Source organism: Somniosus microcephalus, unplaced genomic scaffold, assembly GCF_052327205.1.
Source record: "Somniosus microcephalus isolate GS21.2 unplaced genomic scaffold, FLI_Smic_1.0 unresolved_chr1, whole genome shotgun sequence".
Lineage (NCBI taxonomy): Eukaryota > Metazoa > Chordata > Chondrichthyes > Squaliformes > Somniosidae > Somniosus > Somniosus microcephalus.
Window position 1 is genome coordinate 157,786,219 of NW_028225179.1, and position 22,558 is coordinate 157,808,776.

The following is a 22,558-nucleotide window of genomic DNA, read 5'->3' on the forward strand; positions in this document are numbered from 1 at the left end:
TTGTCTCCTTCTTTTCCCAACACTGTGTGATACAGGAGCGGCAGAAGTTGTGCCCACAGTCCAGTGTTACCGGGTTGGTGAAGAAATCCAGACAAATGGAACAATTTAAATCCTCGGTCAAAATCTCGGCCTGCTGTCTGGTAACCATGTTCACCCTCAGCACTTCCTGATTCAAACCGCTTTCAGTTTCGATGTTTTTCTGCTGCCGAACACCTTCAGTTCGGCGAGTTCAGCCTATCAGAGCACGGAGGGGAATAATTGAACCCTGGCTGGGAGGGTGAAGGTTCCTGGAGTGTTGGCAGTGGGGGGAGGGAGAGAGAGGGAGGGAGGAGGCGGAGATGGGCGGGGATCGAGATTCCAGGGCACTTTGCTCCTGATCGAACTCACTGCCGACTACAAACCCTCTGGTGACACACGGTGTGAGATAGAGATTCATAAACTGAATTGTGCTAATGATTGCAGCCGCTCACCCTAAAACACAAAGTGCCACAAATGTCAAGGAGTGACTTTAGATGACAGGTACAGAGAAGATCTTTAGAGGGATTGAAGCATTGAGGATCGATTTTATCTGCTAGGAAGAAAGACTTGCATTTATATAGCGACTTGGAAGGAAGCAAATGTAACCCCACTATTTAGGAAAGGAGGGAGAGAGAAAACGGGGAACTACCGACCAGTTAGCCTGACATCAGGAGCGGGGACAATGCTGGAATCTATTATTGAGGATGTGGTAACAGGGCACTTAGAAAATAACAATAGGATTGGGCAGAGTCTATACAGATTAATGACAAGGAAATCGTGTTTAACAAATCTGTTAGAGTTTTTTGAGGTTGTAACTAGCAGAATAGAAAAGGGGGAACCAGTGGATGTGAATATTTGGATTTTCAGAAGGCATTCGGTCAGGTGACACACGGGGTTATTAAACATGGGATTTGGGATAATATACTAGCATGGATTGAGGATTGGTTAACGGACACAAAGCAGAGTGTAGGAATAAACTGTTCATTTTTGGGTTGGCAGGCTGTAACTAGTGGGGTACTGCAAGGATCAGTGCTTGGGCCTCAGCTATTCACAATCTACATCAATGATTTGGATGAGGGGACCAAATGTAACATATCCAAGTTTGCTGATGATACAAAGCTGGGTGGGAATGTAAGTTATGAGGAGGATGCAAGGAGGCTTCAAGGGGATATAGACAGTCTAAGTGAGTGGGAAAAAACATGGCAAATGGAATATAATATGGAGAAATGTGAAGTTATCCACTTTGGTAGGAAAAATAGAAAAGCAGAGTATTTTTTAAATGGTGAGAGATTGGGAAATGTTGGTGTTCAGAGGGACCTGGGTGTCCTTGTACACGAATCACTGAAAGTTAACATGCAGGTACAGCAAACAATTAAGAAAGCAAATGGTATGTTGGCCTTTATTACAAGAGGATTTGAGTATAAGAGTAAAGACGTCTCACTGCAATTATATAGGGCCCTGGTGAGACCACACCTGGAGTATTGTGTACAGTTTTGGTCGCCTTAACTAAGGAAGGATATACTTGTCATAGAGGGAATAAACGAAGGTTCACCAGACTGGTTCCTGGGATGTGGGGATTGTCCTATGAGGAGAGATTGAATAGACTGGGCCTATATTCTCTAGAGTTTAGAAGAATGAGAGGTGATCTCATTGAAACATACAAAATTCTTACAGGACTTGACAGGGTAGATGCAGGGAGGATGTTTCCCCTGGCTGGGGAGTCTAGAACCAGGGGTCACAGTCTCAGAATAAGGGGTCAGCCATTTAGGACTGAGATGAGGAGGAATTTCTTCACTCAGAGGGTGGTGAATCTTTGGAATTCTCTACCCCAGAGGGCTGTGGAGGCTCAGTCGCTGAGTATATTCAAGACAGAGATCGATAGATTTTGGAATATTAAGGGAATCAAGGGATACGGGGATAGTGCAGGAAAGTGGAGATGAGATAGAAGATCAGCCATGATCTTATTGAATGGCGGAGCAGGCTCGAAGGGCCAAATGGCCGACTCCTGCTCCTATTTCTTATTTTCTTATGTTAAGTACAGTTGTATTCTGTCGAGGCCGGGTCCTCCCAGGAAACTCCATAACACAGGCCTCTGTGCTCAATGGATCCTTCCCAGGGACACTGGCCCAGAAAAAACATCAACTGATGTTGGAAGGCCTTGGAGGGACAGCTTTCCCCCAATATTAGGAGGAATTTCTTTACATGGAGATTGGTGAGAATGTGGAACTCGCTGCCTCATTGGGTGGTTGAAATTGAGAGCATTGATGCATTGAAAGTGAGGCTTGAAATCCAAGATGACTTTATACTGTACAGAATGTATTTGGAGCCTGTTTCGTATATGTTTGAGTAAATGAAGTTTGTTTTCGGAAATAGAAAAGATTCTCGAGATACTCAAACTGTGTGTCGGGTATTTTGGGTCTGTGGATTCACATCTCAGGCAGTGCTGCCCTCCCAGTCCCTGAGACGCTGTTTGATCGCAAGTCTGTCATTGTTACAAAGTGCATTACTGCCACCTGCTGGCAGCATATCAGTGCTGCAGGAAAGAATCCCCATTAAAAACGGCCCAAGAAGCGGTGACTGTCTCTGAAGGTTCACAGGCACGATGGGCCGAATGGCCTCCTTCTGTGCTGTATCATCCTCTGATTCTTATGTATTCTTACACTTGGATCTGATCAAATCCACCTTCTCAAAATTGATTTCATTCAATCCCATTGTTTGATTACACGTTCCAGGGCCCTCATTGGGAAAGATTAGCTAGAAAATGTCACATTAATATCCACAATCATGTGGGAAATATACACACATTAGGATTCGCCATTAATGTGTAGGGTTTGAGATATGCTGCAGTATTTAGCTTGCTTTGAATTGCCCGACATAAACCAATATGATTGACACCAAGGCATTGTGCCCACAGAGCGAGTTCAGTCGAGTAATGGTGGAGAACAAGTGATTGGAGAACTCGGGAACTGAACAGGATCGCTGTCAGTCTTGGTCTCAAGACTCTGTCTTGGGCAAGTCAACTCCAGTCTGCTGCACTCCTGGTGTGTCAGTTCTTCTGGCGAATATCGCGATGGCATTCACTCTGCGGGGCAAAATGTGTGTCGCTCAACTCTCTCTGCGGACCTGGTTAGACTGGACAGAGGCTCACAGGGTCACGGAGCTCTGTAAGATCGCTTGTGAGAGCCGGACTTTCCATCTCAAATGTGTCCTTATATATTTCTCACTCCCGTTTCCCGAGTTCACTGTTAACTCCCGCCTCTGTCTCTAAAATGACATCTACTCGTCTGTCTCTTCCAAACGGCCGCTTATGAGCAGCTCTGATAATGTAGTAACAACAGGAAATGCTGGAAACACTCAGCAGGCCAGGCAGCCTCCCTCGCTCGGGGTCAGAGAGGGGAAGGTCAGAGGGGAGAGTGAAAACACAGCAGGGGGTGAGATTGGAAGAAGGGATGGGGTCAGAGGAAAGTGAAGGGGAACAAGGTTCCGGAGGGGCGCTGGTGTCGAAGAGTTGTTGAAGCTTGTGATCCTTGACATCTGAAAGGAAGAAAAAAAGTTTTTTGTTGAAGCGCCGGATGAAACATAGAAACATAGAAGATAGGAGCAGGAGTAGGTCATTCGGCCCCTCGAGCCTGCTCCGCCATTCAATGAGATCATGGCTGATCATCCAAATTCAGTACCCTGTCCCTGCCTTCACCCCATATCCCTTGATCCATTTAGCCTTAAGAAATATATCCAACTCCTTCTTGAATATATTTAATGAATTGGCCTCCACTGCCTTCTGTGGTAGAGAATTCCACAGGTTCACCACTCTCTGGCTGAAGAAATTCCTCCTCATCTCTGTCGTAAATGGCTTACTCCTTATCCTTTGACTGTGACCCCTGGTTCTGGACACCCCGGCCATCGGGAACATCCTTCCTGCATCCAGTCTGGCCAGTCCTGTTAGAATTTTATAAGTTTCAATGAGATCCCCTCTCATTCTTCTAAACTCCAGCAAGTATAAGCCCAATTGACCCAATTTCTCCTCATACGTCATTCCTGCCATCCCAGGTATCAGTCTGGTGAATCTTCGCTGCACTCCCTCCATGGCAAGAACATCCTTCCTCAGATAAGGCGACCAAAACTGCACACAATACTCACAGTGTGGTCTCACCAAGGCCCTGTACAACTGCAGCAAGACATCCTTGTTCTTGTACTCGAACCCTCTCGCTATGAAGGCCAACATACCATTTGCCTTCTTAACCGCCTGCTGCACCTGCATGCTTACCTTCAGTGACTGGTGCACAAGGACACCCAGGTCTCGTTGCATTTCCCCTTCTCCCAATCTATTGCCGTTCAGATAATAATCTGCCTTCCTGTTTTCGCCACCAAAGTGGATAACCTCGCATTTACCCACATTATACTGCATCTGCCATGTTTCTGCCCAATCGCCCATCCTGTCCGAATCATACTGGAGTTTCTCAGGATCCTCCTCACAGCACACACGCCCACCCAGCTTTGTGTCATCTGCAAACTTGGAAATATTACATCTAGTTCCCTCGTCTAGACCGTTTATATATATTGTGAATAGCTGGGGTCCTAGAACCAATCCCTGCGGTACCCCACTAGTCACTGCCTGCCACTCAGAAAAAGAGCTGTTTATTCCTACTCTTTGCTTCCTGTCTGCCAACCAGTTCTTTATCCAAGTCAGTACCTTGCCCTCAATCCCATGTGCTTTAACTTTACATGCTAATCTCTTATGCAGGACCTTATCGAAAGCCTTCTTAAAGTCCAAATACACCACATCCACTGGTTCTCCCTTATCTATTCTACCAGTTATAGCCTCAAAAAATTCCAGTAGATTAGTCAAGCACAATTTACCTTTCGTCAATCCATGTTGACTTTGTCCGATCCTGTCACTGTTTTCTAAGTGCATTACATCTTTTATAATGGACTCTAGCATTTTCCCCACTACCGATGTCAGGCTTACTGGTCTATAATTCCTCATTTTCTCTCTACCACCTTTTTTGAATAGTGGGGTAACATTAGCTACCCTCCAATCCATGGGTACTGTTCCATAGTCTATCGAATTTTGGAAGATGACCAGCAATGCATCTACCATTTCTAGGGCCACTTCCTTAAGTACCCTAGGATGTAGATTATCAGGCCCTGGGGATTTATCGGCCTTCAATCCCATCAATTTCCCCAACACCATTTCCCTACAAATACTGATTTCTTTCAGTTCCTCCCTCTCATCAGACCCAAATTCCCCGACATCTCTGGGAGGTTATTTGTGTCCTCCTTTGTGAAGACAGAACCAAAATATGTATTTAATTGGTCGCCATTTCTTTGTTCCCCATTATAAATTCCCCTGATTCGGACTGCAAGGGACCTACGCTTGACTTCACCAATCTTTTTCTCTTCACATATGTATAAAAGCTTTTACAGTCAGTTTTTATGTTCCCTGCAAGCTTACTCTCATACTCTATTTTCCCCCCTTAATTAATCCCTTTGACCTCCTTTGCTGAATCCTAAACTGCTCCCAGTCCCCAGGTATACTGCTTTTTCTGGCCAATTTATATGTCTTTTCCCTGGATCTTATGCTATCCCTAATTTCCCTTGTTAGCCACGGTTGAGTCACCTTTTTTGTTTTATTTTTATGCCAAACTGGGATGAACAAATTCTGTAGTTCATCCATGCGATCTTTGAATGTTTGCCATTGCCTATCCACCATCAACCATTTGAGTAACATTCCCCAATCAATCCTACCCTACAGGCGAAGGATGAACTGGAACTGTGGACCAGGACAGCTTTGAGATAGAGTGCGTCAGTGCTGCTGAATGGAGAGGGGGAGAGTGTTGATGTGGTGACGCATGGCGTTGAGCGTGGATCTCAGGATGTGGCGAGAGCAGTAGTTCGAGGAACGCTGAATATCTCGGAGATATCTGTAATCCTGGGGGGACCCAAAACACAAAGGGTGGAATTTCAGTTGGAATCCACGTGGAATAAGTCGGAACCGGAGACAGATGCTGAGGAAAGAGACGTGGCTGTGAAAACGAGTCTTGGCAGATACCTGATCAAACACGAGAATGGAAACCGAAAGCAATGAAGATTGAAGAGACAAACGGAATCCCGTCGGAGAGAAGAGCAGAACTTCTTCAAGGTGGGTATTCCGAGGAGAGAAGTGGCAGTGAACCAAACACTAATACAACAGCAAAATACTGCGGATGCTGGAAATCTGAAATAACAACAGAAAATGCTGGAAACACTCAGCAGGTCAGGCAGCATCTGATAATGTAGCGTTAGTTCATCATGACAGGGATTAGGAATCTTGCCATTAGGCACTTTACAGCTTCCGGCCTCAACACTGAGTTCAAGAACTTCAGATCATAACCACCGTCACCATTCTGCTGGAACCATTCACACCTCCTCTGGACCCACCTTTTGTCTCTTTACTTGTCCCATTACCACCCTCTTTTGCTTTGCGCCATGATCCCTTTTGACATTTATTCACTCCGGCCCCCCACCCTATCACAGACCCTCCCTGTTGTTATTTCCCAGCACGCCCACCCCTCCCCCCTTCCCCTGGCTCTGTACTTGCTGACAGATTGTTAAATCTCCAACACTTTCCAGTTCTGACGAAAGGTCACCGACCTGAGACGTTCTGTTTATCCCTCCACTGATGCTGCCCGATCTGCTGAGTGTTGCCCGCATTTTCTGTTTTTATTAGGGATTATGAATGTTAATGTGCGATATATAACGTTGTAACAGCGTAAGAGTAAATACGGTAACAGTGCTGGGAACTGAAGGAGGATTTGATGGGCGAACCAGGGCTGATCCACCCACAGAAATATCAGCCCAGCAGTTTGAATCAGGAAGCGCTGAAACTCATCCTGGCTTCCAGACACCAGGCGGAGAGTTTCATTGAGGATTGAAATTGTCCCGTTTGTCTTGATTTCTTCACCGATCCGGTTATACTGGAGTGCGGCCACAACTTGTGCCGCGCCTGTGTCACCCGGCCCGCGAACACCAGGAGGCGACAAACTCCTGGCCGGAATGTAGAGAGGAATTTGCAGACAGAAACCTCCGGGTCAATCGGGCCTGAGCGAGTCTGGCCCAGAAAGTGCGAAAATTAAACCTGAATGGGAAAGAGAAGGAAAGTAAACTTCACTGTGAGGAACATCAGGAAGAACTGAAGCTGTTTTGTGAAACTGACCAGAAACTGATCTGTGTGACGGGCCTTGCGGGGAGAGACGGGCAGAGTGACGAGTCGCGCCGCTTCCTGCCCATCAATGAAGCTGTTGAGATCTACAGGGTAAAATGAACAAGAGATTCACTTGACCCACTCTTTCACTCGCCTGTTTTCACAAACACTTTTATTCTGTGACTTTCATCCCAATCCCGGGATCCGCTGAAATCTTCCTCAGACTCTCTCACAGAGAAGAAATCGGCGGTTCTAGAAACGGAATTAAAACAGAAACAGCAGATTTCCGCAGTTAGGGTAAGGTCCCCCTGTGCTGATTTCTGGGATCTCGGTTAGTTTTGTTCCCTTTATCGCGGTACATTAATTATGTTTCACATTTCATTTGGTAGGAACAGTCGAGCAGTCTGCAGACCCGCATCACATCCGAGTTCGCTAAAATGCACCAGATTCTCAGTGAGAAAGAGCAGCGTTTAATCAGAGATCTCAGGAAACGAGGGGAAGATTCTAGAAACAATGGAGAAAAACCTCCGAGAAATTCAAGAGAATTTAAATTCTATTCAGGAGAAACTCTCAAAGTTGCAGAAACAGTTGGAGCAAAAAGACGGGCTGACATTTCTGAAGGTGAGGATTATATTGCGGGTCAGTTCAGTGAAACTTCACACAGTCACAAAATAACCGATGAGAACTGAAATAAATGCAGCATTTGCTGAATAATTCGAAACTGATTTAAACCGATTGTTTTCTCTATTCCGGGGCGGTTCTGTTGTTGTCACCGAACTAACCGGCTCCCACACTGTCCGCAAATTCCCGGGAATACCTGCAACCTCCCCGGAATGAGTTGTCATGATCTTGATATTTTGTTTGTAATTATTTCCGTGTTGCGCAAGTTTAATATTTTCCTGGCACTCAGATTGCAATCCAGTTCCAGTTCCATGTTGTGAGTGTGTGGGTGTGTCTGGTGCAGTGGGTGTGAGAGTCACTGTGTCTGTGAGTGACACTGATGTTGAGTTCCAGTATCTGACACACAAATCAGGCTTTTCAAACTACATAGAATGATCGAACCCGACAGCACGGAAGGAGACAATTCGGCTCATCTCCCCTGTGCTGGCTTTTTGAAAGAGCAACTAATTAGACACACTCCCCCTGCTCTTTCTCCATAGCCCTGCATTGTTTTCCTTGCACCCCCCACCCTGTCAGTCAGTGCATCCCAGATCACCACACGTCATTGTAAAAAATCCCCGCACTCTTATTTTGCCAATTGTCTTAAAGATATTTGAATGTGATCCCCCAGGTCTCTCTGTTCCTGCACCACATTTAAAATTGTACCATTTAGTTTATTTTGCCTCTCCTCATTCTTCCTTCCAAAATGCATCACTTCACACTTCTCTGTGTTAAATTCTACCTGCCCTGTGTCTGCTCATTTCACCAGCCTGTCTGTGTCTTCCTGAAGTCTTTTACTATCCAGCGTGTCTGTGTCCTCCTGAAACCTGCTATTATCCTCCTCACTGTTTACCAGATCTCCAAGTTTTGTGTCAGCTGCAAAATTGGAAATTCTGCCTTGTTCACCCAAATCCAAGTCATTGATATATAACAAAAAGAGTAGCTCTATCCTTTTTCTATCTGTGTGTGGGCAGCAGTGAGAATTCGGATTATCAGCAGCTTGTAACAATCTGGGTGTAATTTCCGCTGTCCGGATACAGACGCTCAGTCTCCGTCAACTCAGATTGTGTTTTATTTATTTCAGGAGGAAGCTTGTCGGAAGAGGAGGTAGGACATGCTCTTTACTGAAACACTGCACAGTTTGTGAAAATAACTCAGAAAAGTGTTAAATGTCGATTTATAACATCAACTGTTCAATATTTACAGGATTAGTGATGACGGTCAAGTACTGTCAGTACCAGATGGCGCCCTGTCTATCGGAAAGTTCAACGGCCCTTTACAGTACACAGCGTGGAGAGAAATGATAGACGCCATTAACCCCGGTAAAACTCTTATATTCCTTTTCCTGATTTATAAATCCAGATGAGAAGAGACTGAACGGGCTCCCAGACCCCAGAATAAATGATCACTGATGTCCGTGTCTAGTCTGGAAGTCAGGAGTCTTTGCTCTGGATAAGGGAGGGCTTGTGGTGATCTTATTGAAGAATTCAAGATCCTAAACCGCAGAGAGAAGATAAACATCCACAGGTTTAACACCGTCACAGAGTCTACAACAAAGTAGCGATAGTCTCAAACTGAGAACAGGGAGGGTGAAAAGGCAGTTTGGATTGAGCGAGGTTGGGTTTTTGAGTGACCCCATTGATCGGGCAGGCAGTGAGTCAGTGAGCCCACTGCTCGCTCCATGAAATTGGTCAGAGGCCCAATCCATTCTCAGGGTTGGGCTTCAGGACAATATTGCTAGCGAGTTGCCCACGGATTTGGAGCGTGGGAAGGTGCTCGGTGATCCTTGAGGAGGGAGGTGGGAGACAGGAAATACGCCAAATCCTCCCTGGAGGCAAGTGAGCAGAAAGTGGGGGGGTGGGGGTGACAGGAAAATGCAGTGGGTGGGGGCGGGGTTGGGGGAGGTGGAGGGACAAAGCCGAGGAGCGGCAGCAGCATTAAGAACAATTCAGGCACCTCCTGGCCACAGAGCAATTGATAAAAAAGGGGAAAAAAGAAAGAACGTGTTTTGATATCGCGCCTTTCACGACCTCAGGAAGTCCCAAAGCGTTTTACAGCCAATGAAGTACTTTTGAAGTGTAGTCACTGTTGTAATGTAGGAAACGCGGCAACAAATATACGCACAGCAAGCTCCCACAAATAACAATCTGATAATGACAAGATCATCTGTATTCGTGATGTTGGTTGAGGGATAAATCTTGCCCAGGACACCGGAGAGAACGAATTCCTTGCATCATTCCCTATGGGGTTTCCAGCGGTCCCTTTAAGGACCACAGGTTGGGCCATTCTACAGACTGTTCCACTGGGCGGGGCTTGCACAGCTCACGCACCATCCAATGGAAGACCAAGATAGCATTGGGGTCCCATGTACATTATGGGATCCGGTTTGCATGGACTAATGAGGCTTCCTCCATGTTCAGTGCGGGAGCGCTGGATTCCTATTTCGCGGCTGCTGCATCATTGCCCGGCGGCCTTGGTGGGAGCCAGGTGGGAAGCGCTGGGTGTGATTTTTGCCTCATTACTGCTCCGTTTATGGTGTAAATCCGGGCGATAGTGAGACGTAAATCACTCCCAGCTACTTTATGCGGAGGGTATGGAAAGTAAGGGAGGCAGAGTTGTCTGAGGGTATCAGCAGCTTCAAGAGAGAGTTTGATAAGAAGCTGGCAATAACTGTAAACCCAAATAGGACTGAGCTGCCTGGGCTTGGAGAGTGGAATTGTGAGGGCTGAGGAGAGGGGAGGTCTAATTTGGACCCCCTGCCCTATTGGACACCCTGCCCTATATCACAGCAGAAAATACACTTCAAAAGTAATACATTGTGTGAAGTGCTTTGAGACATTTGTCAGGAGCATTAGAAATGTCAGTTTCTCCTTCAGATGTAATTGATTCGGATGTATTAGTGTGATTGATCCTTTATTATCTTTTATCTCTATCCATCTGAATTCTTATTTTGTCTTGCTGATATCTACGTCCCTTTTTACAACTGCCATTATGTTCTCCCTATTCACACCTCCCCTTTCTCCCTCCCTAACGTTTCTAAATATGGGATACCCTGCACTGATCATTCCCAGTCCTGATTTTTCTGTAGTGTATTTATTTCCAACGCATCCCTTATGCTGGACGCTGTCTTACCTGTAAAATATTTTACTCACAACAGTACTGTCTTTGTGACCTTTGAAATCAGCTGCTTAAACCCGAGTTTAGAACCACGCTAGAAAGTCATCGCATCACCTTTGAAAGCAGCTTCACACAGTGACACTAATCCCATCATCACTCACTTCCACCTAGACTCTCACCCACTTTCTCTGATCTGCTTCGAGGTATTCACAGTTCTTACTTCAGTTCTTAAATTCTCATCAATGTATGTTCTGATATTTTATACCAATATTCCTATTGGATAAAACATCAACACTCGGTTCAATGTTTGGTATTTTTATTTTTATTCTCTCGCTGCATTATTCTCTTTATTTTACATATCCACGGTGCAAGTAACCAATCAGAAGCCAGGCTGCCTGTCTTACTGAGATTGTATTCTCTGATGGACCCACCTCCTGCTCCATTGACCCCATTCCCACTAAACTGCTGCCCACCCAACTTCTCTTCCTGGTTTCCATGCTGGCTCACATTGTAAATGGTTCCCTCTCCTCACGTCCTATCCAGCTCCTTTTCAAATCCAATGTCATCACACCCTTCCTCAAAATTACCCACCCTCTATCCCTCTGTCCTTGCACTTGATCTCCAACCTTACTTTCTTCTACAAAGTCCTTGACCGTACGATCACTTCTGAAATCCCTGGCCATTTTCCCACAACTGCATGTTTGAACCACACTAACGAGATTTTCATCCCTGTCACCAAAGTGGCCCCAATAAAGGTCACAAATGTCTTGCTCTATGACAGCGAGTATAGCATATTACCCCTCCTCATTCTCCTGGACCTTTCTTGGAAAGGGTAAAGAAGAGATTTAACAGGATAAAACCAGGGACGATGGACTTCAGTTATGTGGAGAGACTGGCAAAGCTGGGATTGTTCTCATTATAAGAACATAAGAAGTAGGAGCAGGAGTAGGCCATACGGCCCCTCGGGCCTGCTCCGTCATTCAATAGGATCATGGCTGATCCGAATCTAGACTCACGTCCACTTCCCTGCCCTCTCCCCGTAACCCCTAATTCCCTTATCTGCTACGAAACTGTCTATCTCCAATTTAAATTTATTTAATGTTGCAGCTTCCACAGCTCTCTGGGGTAGCAAATTCCATAGATTTACTACCCTCTGAGCGAAGAAGTTTCTCCTCATCTCAGTTTTGAAAGGGCAGCCCCTTATTCTAAGATTATGCCCCCTAGTTCTAGTCTCACCCATCAGTGGAAACATCCACACCGCATCCACCCGATCAAGCCCCCTCACAATCTTATATGTTTTGATAAGATCACCTCTCATTCTTCTGAACTCCAATGAGTAGAGGCCCAACCTACTCAACCTTTCCTCATACGCCAACCCCCTCATCTCTGGAATCAACCGAGTGAACCTTCTCTGAACCGCCTCGAGAGCAAGTATATCTTTTCTTAAATATGGAAACTAAAACTGCACGCAGTATTCCAGGTGTGGCCTCACCAATACCTTGTATAACTGAAGCAAGACTTCCCTGCTTTTATACTCCATCCCCCTTGCAATAAAAGCCAAGATTCCATTGGCCTTCCTGATCACCTGCTGCACCTGCATACTAACTTTTTGTGTTTCATGCACCAGGACCCCAGCTCCCTTTGTACTGTAGCACTTTGCAGTTTCTCTCCATTTAGATAATAACTTGCTCTTTGATTTTTTCTGCCAAAATGCACAACCTCACACTTTCCAATATTATATTTCATCTGCCAAATCTCTGCCCACTCACTTAGCCTGTCTACATCCTTTTGCAGGTTTTTTATGTCCTCCTCACTCACTGCTTTCCCTCCCATCTTTGTATCGTCTGCAAACTTGGATATGTTGCACTCGGTCCCTTCCTCCAAATCGTTAATATAGATTGTAAAGAGTTGAGGTCCCAGCACTTACCCCTGTGGAACACCACTAGTTACTGATTGCCAGCCCATTTATCCCAACTCTTTGTTTTCTGTTAGATAGCCAATCTTCCACCCATGCCAGTATATTACCCCCAATCCCGTGATTTTTTATCTTGATCAGTAATCTTTTGTGTGGAACCTTGTCAAATGCCTTTTGGAAGTCCAAATACACTACATCCACTGGTTCCCCTTTATCCACCCTGTATGTTACATCCTCAAAGAATTCGAGCAAATTTGTCAAACATGACTTCCGCTTCGTAAAACCATGCTGACTCTGTCCTATTAAGTTATGTTTATCCAAATACTCTGTTACTGTTTCCTTAATAATGGACTCCAACATTTTGCCAACCACAGATGTTAGGCTAAATGGTCTATAGTTTCCAGCTTTTTGTCTACTTCCCTTCTTAAATAAGGGTGTTACATTAGCAGTTTTCCAATCTGCCGGGACCTTTCTGGCAGAGAAAGTTAATAGAGGTATTTAAAATCATGAGGGGTTTTGATGGAGTGGATAAGGAGGAACTGTCTCCTCTCGCATGTGGGTCAGTAACAAGCGGACACAGATTCAATGTAATTGGCAAAAGATCTAAAGGGTTGTTATCATCTGGAATGCACTAACGGACAGGGTGGAGGAAGCAGATTCCACAGGAACATTCATCAGGCAATTGGACATGTCATTGAAGAGAACTAAAAGCTGGGGTGTGGGACTGAATGGGACAGAGCTTTCAAAGAGCCGGCACAGGCACAGGAACGGGCTCCTTCTGTGATGTAAGATTCCATGGTTCTGGTCCAACCGGTAATTGGATTGGGTCATTTCTCTCGTGTCCGGGAAAGTCTTCCTGCACCCACTCCCCCCACTCACTCTCCCCCTCCCGCCCGCTCACTCCCCCTCCGCCCACTCTCTCTCCCCTCCCCAGCTATCTCTCCCCTCCCACGCTCTCTCTCCCCGACCCCGCTATCCCTCTCCGCCCCCACTCTCTCTCCTCTCCCGCTCTCTCTCCTCTCCCGCTCTCGCTCCTCTCCTGTTCTCTCTCCCCTCCCCCCGCTGTCTCTCTCCCCCTACCCCCGCTCTCTCTCCCCAGCCCGCTCTCTCTCCCCAGCCCGCTCTCTCTCCCCTCTCGCTCTCTCTCCTCTCCCTCCACTGTCTCTCTCCCCCTACCCCCGCTCTCACTCCCCAGCCCTCTCTCCCCAGCCTGCTCTCTTCCCAGCCTGCTCTCTCTCCCCTCTCGCTCTCTCTCCTCTCCCTCCACTGTCTCTCTCCCCCAACCCCCGCTCTCTCTCTCCCCAGCCCGCTCTCTCTCCCCAGCCCGCTCTCTCTCCCCTCTCGCTCTCTCTCCTCTCCCGCCACTGTCTCTCTCCCCCTACCCCCGCTCTCACTCCCCAGCCCTCTCTCCCCAGCCTGCTCTCTCCCCAGCCCGCTCTCTCTCCCCTCTCGCTCTCTCTCCCCTCCCCCCGCTGTCTCTCTCCCCCTACCCCCGCTCTCTCTCCCCAGCCCGCTCTCTCTCCCCAGCCCGCTCTCTCTCCACTGTCTCTCTCCCCCTACCCCCGCTCTCACTCCCCAGCCCTCTCTCTCTCCCCAGCCCACTCTCTCTCTCCCCCCACTCTCTCTCCCCTCTCGCTCTCTCTCCCCTCCCCCTGGTCTCTCTCTCCTCCTACCCCAGCTCTCTCTCCCCAGCCCACTGCTCTCTCTTCCCCCTCACCTCGCCATCTCTTCCCCCCTCTCTCCCCTCTCCCTCTCTCTCCCCTCCCCCCGCTGTCTTTCTCCCCCTACCCCCGCTCTCTCTCCCCAGCCCACTGCTCTCTCTTCCCCCTCACCTCGCTATCCCTTCCCTGCCCGCTCTCACTCCCCTCCCCCCACTGTCTCTCTCCCCACCTGCATGCTGTCTCTCCCCACCCCACGCTGTTTCTCTCCCCCTACCCCCTCTCTCTCCTCAGCCCGCTCTCTCCCCCCACCGTGCTCTCTCCCCCTCTGCTCTCTCTCCCTCCCTCTCTCCCCCACTCCCTCTCTCCCCCCCGATCTCTCTCCCCCTCTTTCTCCCACCCTCTCTCCCCCGCTCTCTCTCCCCTCCCCCCACTGTCCCTCTCCCCTATCCCCGCTCTCTCTCCCCAGTCCGCTGCTCTCTCTTCCCCCTCACCTCGCTATCTCTTCCCCCCGCCCCCCGCTGTCTCTCCCCTCCCCCGCTGTCTCTCTCCCCACCTCCATGCTGTCTCTCCCCACCCCACACTGTTTCTCGCCCCCTACCCCCTCTCTCTCCTCAGCCTTCTCTCTCCCCCAGCCGCTCTCTCTCCCCCTCCACTCTCTCCCCCTCCCTCTCTCCCCCCCCCCGCTCCCTCTCCCCCCCCCGGTCTCTCTTCCCCTCTCTCTACCCCCTCTCTCTCCCCCGCTCTCTCTCCCCTCCCCCTGCTGTCCCTTTCCCCTACCCCCGCTCTCTCTCCCCAGTCCGCTGCTCTCTCTTCCCCCTCACCTCGCTATCTCTTCCCCCCGCCCCCCCCGCTGTCTCTCCCCTCCCCCCGCTGTCTCTCTCCCCACCTCCATGCTGTCTCTCCCCACCCCACACTGTTTCTCCCCTCCCCCGCTGTCTCCTGTGGTTCTCTGGTCTTTATCTCCGGGCGCTGCTTCCACTACAGCGCTGATCTGGGGCCGAAAATGACGTATATCGACCCCTAGGTCATAAACCCTGGAGTGGCAGCAGATTCCATGAACACAACCCAGAGCCCGGGTGGTCACTTTAAAAAGGGAAGTGTTTGAATAAATCACAGCAAAAAACGAAATCACTGACTGTTATTTTAACTTTCCCCCAGCTCCAGCCTCTCTGACTCTGGATCCGAACACAGCGAATCCCCGGCTCATCCTGTCTGAGGACTGGACCAGTGTGAGACTCGGAGACAAACAGCAGCCGCTCCCTGACACCCCGGAGAGGTTTGATTACTGGGCCCTGTGTCCTGGGATTGGAGGGATTCACATCAGGGAGACACTACTGGGAGGTGGCGGTGGGGAACAAGACTCTGTGGGTTGTGGGAGTGGCCCGAGAGTCTGTCGAGAGGAAAGGGGGAATCAGACTGAGCCCTGAGACCGGATATTGGACTGTGGGGCTGTTTCCCAGAAGTGTCTATGTTGCCCTCACCTCCCCCTCACCGACCCGCCTCACCCCGAGTGTGAAGCCCCGGAAGATCGGGGTGTACCTGGACTATGAGGGCGGACAGGTGTCATTTTACAATGCAGACAACATGTCCCATCTCCACACTTTCACCCACACTTTCACTGAGAGAATCTTTCCCATCTTCAATCCGGGACGGAATGACGGCGGGAAAAACTCCGCCCCGCTGACAATCTGCGGGGTTAAAGGTCACTAATAGGTCCATCCCATAATTTCACCCCGCCTCCTGCCAGCTGCAAACTGACGGGCGTCGGTCTCAGTCACAGGTGGTGCGGATGGTCCAAATGTCACCTGAGGTCAGGGCGGCTACAACCCAGTGACAATGTCTTGTTGGTGAGCTTTGTTTGTTTAATCGGTGCAGGGGAACAAACTCGTGGCAACTGCTCCAGAGACTCCTGTAAAATTAAATAAAAAGCGCAGCCTGAGATCCACGCTCCACGCCAGGCACCACCACATGCACGCTCTCCACCTCTCCCTTTCAGCAGCACCGACTCACTCTATCTCAGAGCTGGCCTGGTCCACAGTCCCACTTCATCCTTTGCCTCATCCGCAGCTTTAACAAGAAAACATTTTATCTTCCTTTCAGGTGTCGAGGATCGCGAGCTTCAACAACTCTTAGACACCAATGCCCCTGGAGATGCTTCGTCCCGTTCACTTTCCTCTGACCCCCCATCCCTTCTTACAATCTCACCCCTTGCAGTGTTTTCACTATCCCCTCTGACCTTCCCCTCTCTGACCCTGAATGATCAGTCCTCAGCAAAGGCCTGAGCTTCATCCCCTTACGAACCACCTCAACGGATTTCAAGATGTGAACAGGCTTTCATGACCAACATTTATTCACGTGGTAAGGATTGATATCTCGATGCCTGTGTCGTGAGCAGCATTACTGCGAGAGAAGGATTTTTGGTGAAGCAGCCAAAAGATGAACAGATTCAACACCTCCGTTCAGTCCGTAAGGCTGACCCCGAGCTTCCGGTCACCTGTCATTTTAATTCACCGCTCCATTCCCACTCGGACCTCACCGTCCTTGGCCTCTTGCATTGTTCCACGGAAGCTCAACGTAAACTCGAGGAACAGCACCTCATCTTCCGATTAGGCACTTTGCAGCCTTCCGGACTCAATATCGAGTTCAACAATTTCACATCATAACCTCAGCCCCTATTACATTTTTACTTATATTTTTTTCCACCCCTTTGTTTTGGGTCTTCCCTTCCCCCCCCCCCACTTTCCTTTTTTTCTCTCTCCCACATGGCAGCTGTCTCTCATCCTGCCAGTACACTTCACACCTAATCTGAGCCGTCTTTTGTCTCCACTGTCCTATCACCATCTCGTCTGGTTTTGAATACCTCTTAATGTCTCTTTACTTCTTTTGTTCTATCGCAGCCCTGCCTTCGATCTATTTTATTTCCTTTCCAGTTTTGAAAAAGGGTTTTGACCCGAAACGTCAACTCTAATTTCTCTCCACGGATGTTGCCTGGCCTGCTGAGTTTTCTGTTGTTATTTCAAATTCTGGCCTTGAGTGGGATTCATCCCCTGTCCCCGCAGAGACTGGAGCTTTAATCAAGCGCCTTAGACCACTCGTCCACACTTTCAGCTGCTTTCAGTTTTAAAAATCTTTAGTGCTGATTGAAAGCTGCCTTTCTTGTTGATTGCCCTCTGAATCGAGGGTTGTGCGTTGAAAGATGGAAACAAAAGGAATTTTTAAGCACCATTTATGCAACCAGCTGGCCGAGTGGTTACATTATTGGATTGCTAATCCATTGGGCTCTGCGTGCATATGGAGTATAATGTAGGGAAATGTGAGGTTATTCACTTTGGTAGGAAGAATAGAGAAACAGAATAATTTTTAAATGGTGAGAAACTTTCAAATGTTGGTGTTCAGAGAGATTTGGGTGTCCTCGTGCAAGAAACACAGAAAGCTAGCAAGCAATAAGGAAGGCAAATGACATGTTGGCCTTTTTTGCAAGGGGGTTGGCTAATAAGAGTAAGGAAGTCTGGCTACAATTGTACAGGGCCTTGGTGAGACCGCACCTGGAGTACTGTGCACAGTTCTGGTTTCCTTATCTAAGGAAGGATATACTTGCCTTGGAGTCGGTGCAACGAAGGTTCACTGGATTGATTCCTGGGATGAGAGGGCTGTCCTATGATGAGAGATTGTGTAGAATGGGCCGATACTCTCTGGAGTTTAGAAGAATGAGAGGTGATCTCATTGAAACATACAAGATTCTGAGGGGGATTGACAGGGTAGATGCTGAGAGGTTGTTTCCCCTGGCTGGAGTGTCTCGAGCTAGGAGGCATAGTCTCAGGATAAGGGGTCGGCCATTTAAGACTGAGATGAGGAGGAATTTCTTCACTCAGAGGGTTGTGAACCTTTGGCATTCTCTGCCCCAGAGGGCTGTGGATGCTGAGACTTTGAGTATATTCAAGGCTGAGATAGATTTTTAGCCTCATGGGGAATCAAGGAATATGGGGATCGGGTGGGAAAGTGGAGTTGAGGTCGATGATCAACCATGATCTTATTAAATGGCGGAGCAGGCTCGAGGGGCCACACGGCCTACTCCTGCTCTTACTTCTTATGTTCTTATGTTACATTCTCGCAGTTATTGCATTGAAGATTTGACGTATTGTGTCCTTTTGCATTGCTGGCTCGCCGCTGTTTGCTCAAATCAGCAAATTGCTGAGATTGTGAACTTTGAGCTGTGTGAAGTATCGGTGAAAGTGCATAATGATGACCTGGTAAAGCGAGTATCTCTCCACAGATGCTGCCTGACCTGCTGAGTGTTGCCAGCAGTTTCTGGTTTTAATTTTCTGCTTTAACTACAGCAGTTTTCCTGACAACACGCAACTTGCCTCAAGGGCGCAGCTCCAAGCACTACCTTCTTGTGATCTTCTCACACACAAGGTCGCTCTTTACTTTACTTCCCTACACATGCACTTTAAAGTCTGCCAGTTCCGAGCACAGCGTCCTGCGCTCCGGGCAATCAAAAGACCTTTCGCTCATTCCGCCTTCCTTTTCATTTCTCCTCTATTCTTCTCAATCGCCCCCTTTAACAGACCTATTCAGATCAAGGCGGAATGTGAATAGTGACACAACTTACCTCTGGCACTATTATTGCCCTTCTCTTCACTTGCTATGTTCAATGTGAATATTTTCTTCCCCATTCTGTTGCAGTTTTTACACTCTTGGTTTGCCTTCTGGTTTTGAAGCCATCTGAATTCTGTGTCATTTACCGTAATTTACCTTTTTCTCTTCTGGATGAATTGTTTTTTAGTTCCGTTGAACCAGGCTGGACTGTAATGACGCTCAGTACCTTTGCTTTGCATGGGTACACGTTGATCCATTGCATTCAGAATCACCTCCTTGAAGGAACTCCACAGAACAACTACAGCAACAACCCCCACATCTAGTTTAAACATCCAAATTCAGTACCCGGTCCCTGCTTTCTCCCCATACCCCTTGATCCCTTTAGCCTTAAGGAATATATCTAACTCCTTCTTGAATATATTTAATGAATTGGCCTCCACTGCCTTCTGTGGTAGAGAATTCCACAGGTTCACCACTCTTTGGCTGAAGAAATTCCTCCTCATCTCAGTCCTAAATGGCTTACCCCTTATCCTTAGACTGTGACCACTGGTTCTGGATTCCCCCGCCATTGGGAACATCCTTCCTGCATCTAGTCTATCTAGTCCTGTTAGAATTTTATAAGTTTCAATGAGAGCCCCTCTCATTCTTCTAAATTAATCGACTCAATCTCTTTTCATACGTCATTCCTGCCATGCCAGGTATCAGTCTGGTGAATCTTCACTGCACTCCCTCCATAGCAAGAACATCCCTCCTCAGATAAGGCGACCAAAACTGCACACAATACTCAAGATGTGGTCTCACCAAGGCCCTGTACAACTGCAGCAAGACATCCTTGCTCCTGTACTCGAATCCTCTCGCTATGAAGGCCAACATACCATTTGCCTTCTTAACCGCCTGCTGCACCTGCACGCTTACCTTCAGCAACTGGTGCACAAGGACACCCAGGTCTCGTTGCACTTCCCCTTTTCCCAATCTATTGCTATTCAGGTAATAATCTGCCTTCCTGTTTTTGCCACCAAAGTGGATAACCTCGCATTTATCCACATTATACTGCATCTACCATGCATCTGCCCAATCACCCAACCTGTCCAAATCATACTGGAGTTTCTCTGCATCCTCCTCACAGCACACACGCCCACCCAGCTGTGTGTCGTCTGCAAACTTGGAGATATTACATCTAGTTCCCTTGTCTAGATCATTAATACATATTGTGAATAGCTGGGGTCCTAGCACCGATCACGGTGGTACCCCACTAATCACTGCCTGCCACTCGGAAAAAGACCCGTTTATTCCAACTCTTTGCTTCCTGTCTGCCAACCAGTTCTCTATCCAAGTCAGTACCTTACCCCCAATCCCATGTGCTTTAACATTGCACGCCAATCTCTTACGCGGGACCTTATTGAAAGCCTTCTGAAAGTCCAAATACACCACATCCACTAGTTCTCCCTTATCTATTCTACCAGTTACATCCTCAAAAATTTCCAGTAGATTAGTCAAGCATTATTTACCTTTTGTAAATCCATGTTGACTTTGTCCGATCCTGTCACTGTTTCCCAAGTGCTCTGCTATTACATCTTTTGTAATAGACTCTAGCATTTTCCCCACTACCGATGTCAGGCTTACCGGTCTATAATTCCCCGTTTAAATAGTGGGGTAACATTAGCTACCCTCCAATCCATGGGAACTATTCCAGAGTCTATAGAATTTTGGAAGATGACCAGCAATGCATCTACTATTTCTAGGGCCACTTCCTTAAGTACCCTAGGGGACGGGTTTAATTCCTGTACGGGTCATCAGCAGTTTATTTCTTACTTTTTAGGTTTCTCCTGACATTGAAATTCCAGACTTTACAAAAAATCTACACAAACTGTCAATTGGAAATTATTTTGAGTAACATCCATTTCACCTTTGCCCTGGGGCGGAGTAACACATCTTTCAGTTTATTTGTCTTTCTTCGGTTTGCTGATATACGTTTAACTGGCGGCCTGTTCCCGTTAATGGTCACAAGCAGTAACAGACAGACAGAGCGTGCCTGGCCGCCCCGAGATGTGTAAAAGGCATCAGTTTAGGACAAATGCTTACCCAGCACCGAGAGAGAATAAACCAGAGAAAAGGGCAGAAGGAGGCAGAAAAATAAAAGCTAAATACAGACAATAGAACTAGTTCCCATCCTTGATGTCTGTCTATTCAAACCCAACCCTTCAGTGGCAGAAAAGAGACTTAAGTTTAAATTGGTAAGTTCGAGAAAAGGACCCAAAGAAAGAGACACAACATATCTAACAGCCGCCGAATCCCAACTGACCTATTTCTGACGCACATCAAAGTGATTTTCGCGTCATTCTTTTAAAGAAACTCGAATCCCTCCTGCTGATTAATCACTCCGGGGGAATGGGACCCGCCCAGATCTCCGAGCTCAGGTTATGTTAATGTTCCGCTGACGTGTTTATAAACATCTAAAGCTGACCCACCAGGGGAGACCTCACAGGGTTGGACACGGAGTGAAGTATACTGAAGTTTTTATAAGAAGTTACAGAGCACAACATGTGTGTAAAGTTCCCCGTTGTTTTCCCGGCACTGAAGCGCTGTGAAGGGAGAGACTGGCCCGAAGTCCCACTGAGCCGCACTGACGGTGAAATGATATGATGTTCAACGAGAGAGAGATAAGAGTCCAGAATCATGGAGAGATTTTCTGATATTGTTGTTCAGTCTCATTTACATCAAACACTCTGGAGCGGAATTCAGAGCTGGGGACCGCCTGTAAAATCAGCAGCAAAAACAACCGCCCAACGTGGGGCTCGAACCCACGACCCTGAGATTAAGAGTCTCATACTCTACCGACTGAGCTAGCCGGGCCGGCCTGCAGCTGTGCTCCCTGTCTGTCTTTATCAGTAAATCGAATGGCCAAAGCCCGATTGACAGACGGATTCCTCTCACTGACCGATCATAAAACTCAGATCTTCTGTTATTTCACCTGCTAAGATCAGCCATGATCTCATTGAATGGCGGTGCAGGCTCGAAGGGCCGAATGGCCTACTCCTGCTCCTATTTCTTATGTTCTTAAACATTAATATCCATTTTGCTCAGTATTTATTTCTCTCTTTTTTATTCTGTTCGTGCTTTTTCTTATGAACGTTTCACTGTAGTTATTTATTAGATGGAAGAAATGAACAGAAATGATTTACTGGAATGGTACAAGGGATGAGGGACTTCAGTGTGTGGGGGACTGGAGAAGCTGGGGTTGTGATCTTTGGAGCAGAGGTTTTGACAGGTGTTTAAATTCATGAACGGGTTTGATATGGTAAATGAGGAGAAACATGTTTCCAGCGGTTAAAGAGTCGGTGACCAGAGGACACAGAGTGAAGGTGATTGGCAGAAGGATCCGAGGTGACATTAGGAGCCATTGTTTTC

General features: G+C 47.6%; 1 non-coding gene and 1 pseudogene across 2 annotated transcripts in view; one reads left to right on the plus strand and one right to left on the minus strand.

Annotated features, from left to right (window-relative positions):
• The window catches only part of LOC147096341 (E3 ubiquitin-protein ligase TRIM69-like), a 189,828-nt pseudogene extending 173,567 nt beyond the window's left edge, over positions 1–16,261 (plus strand). The window contains exons 7-12 of the transcript XR_015074592.1: positions 7,265–7,305; positions 7,396–7,495; positions 7,588–7,819; positions 8,943–8,965; positions 9,065–9,180; positions 15,710–16,261. The product of XR_015074592.1 is annotated as an E3 ubiquitin-protein ligase TRIM69-like (transcript). The remainder of the gene's footprint in view (positions 1–7,264; positions 7,306–7,395; positions 7,496–7,587; positions 7,820–8,942; positions 8,966–9,064; positions 9,181–15,709) is intronic.
• Positions 16,262–21,930: 5,669 nt separating this feature from the next.
• On the minus strand, positions 21,931–22,003 carry trnak-cuu (transfer RNA lysine (anticodon CUU)). Its single transcript has one exon. It is a non-coding gene; the product is annotated as a tRNA-Lys (tRNA).
• Between the last annotated feature and the right edge of the window lie 555 nt (positions 22,004–22,558).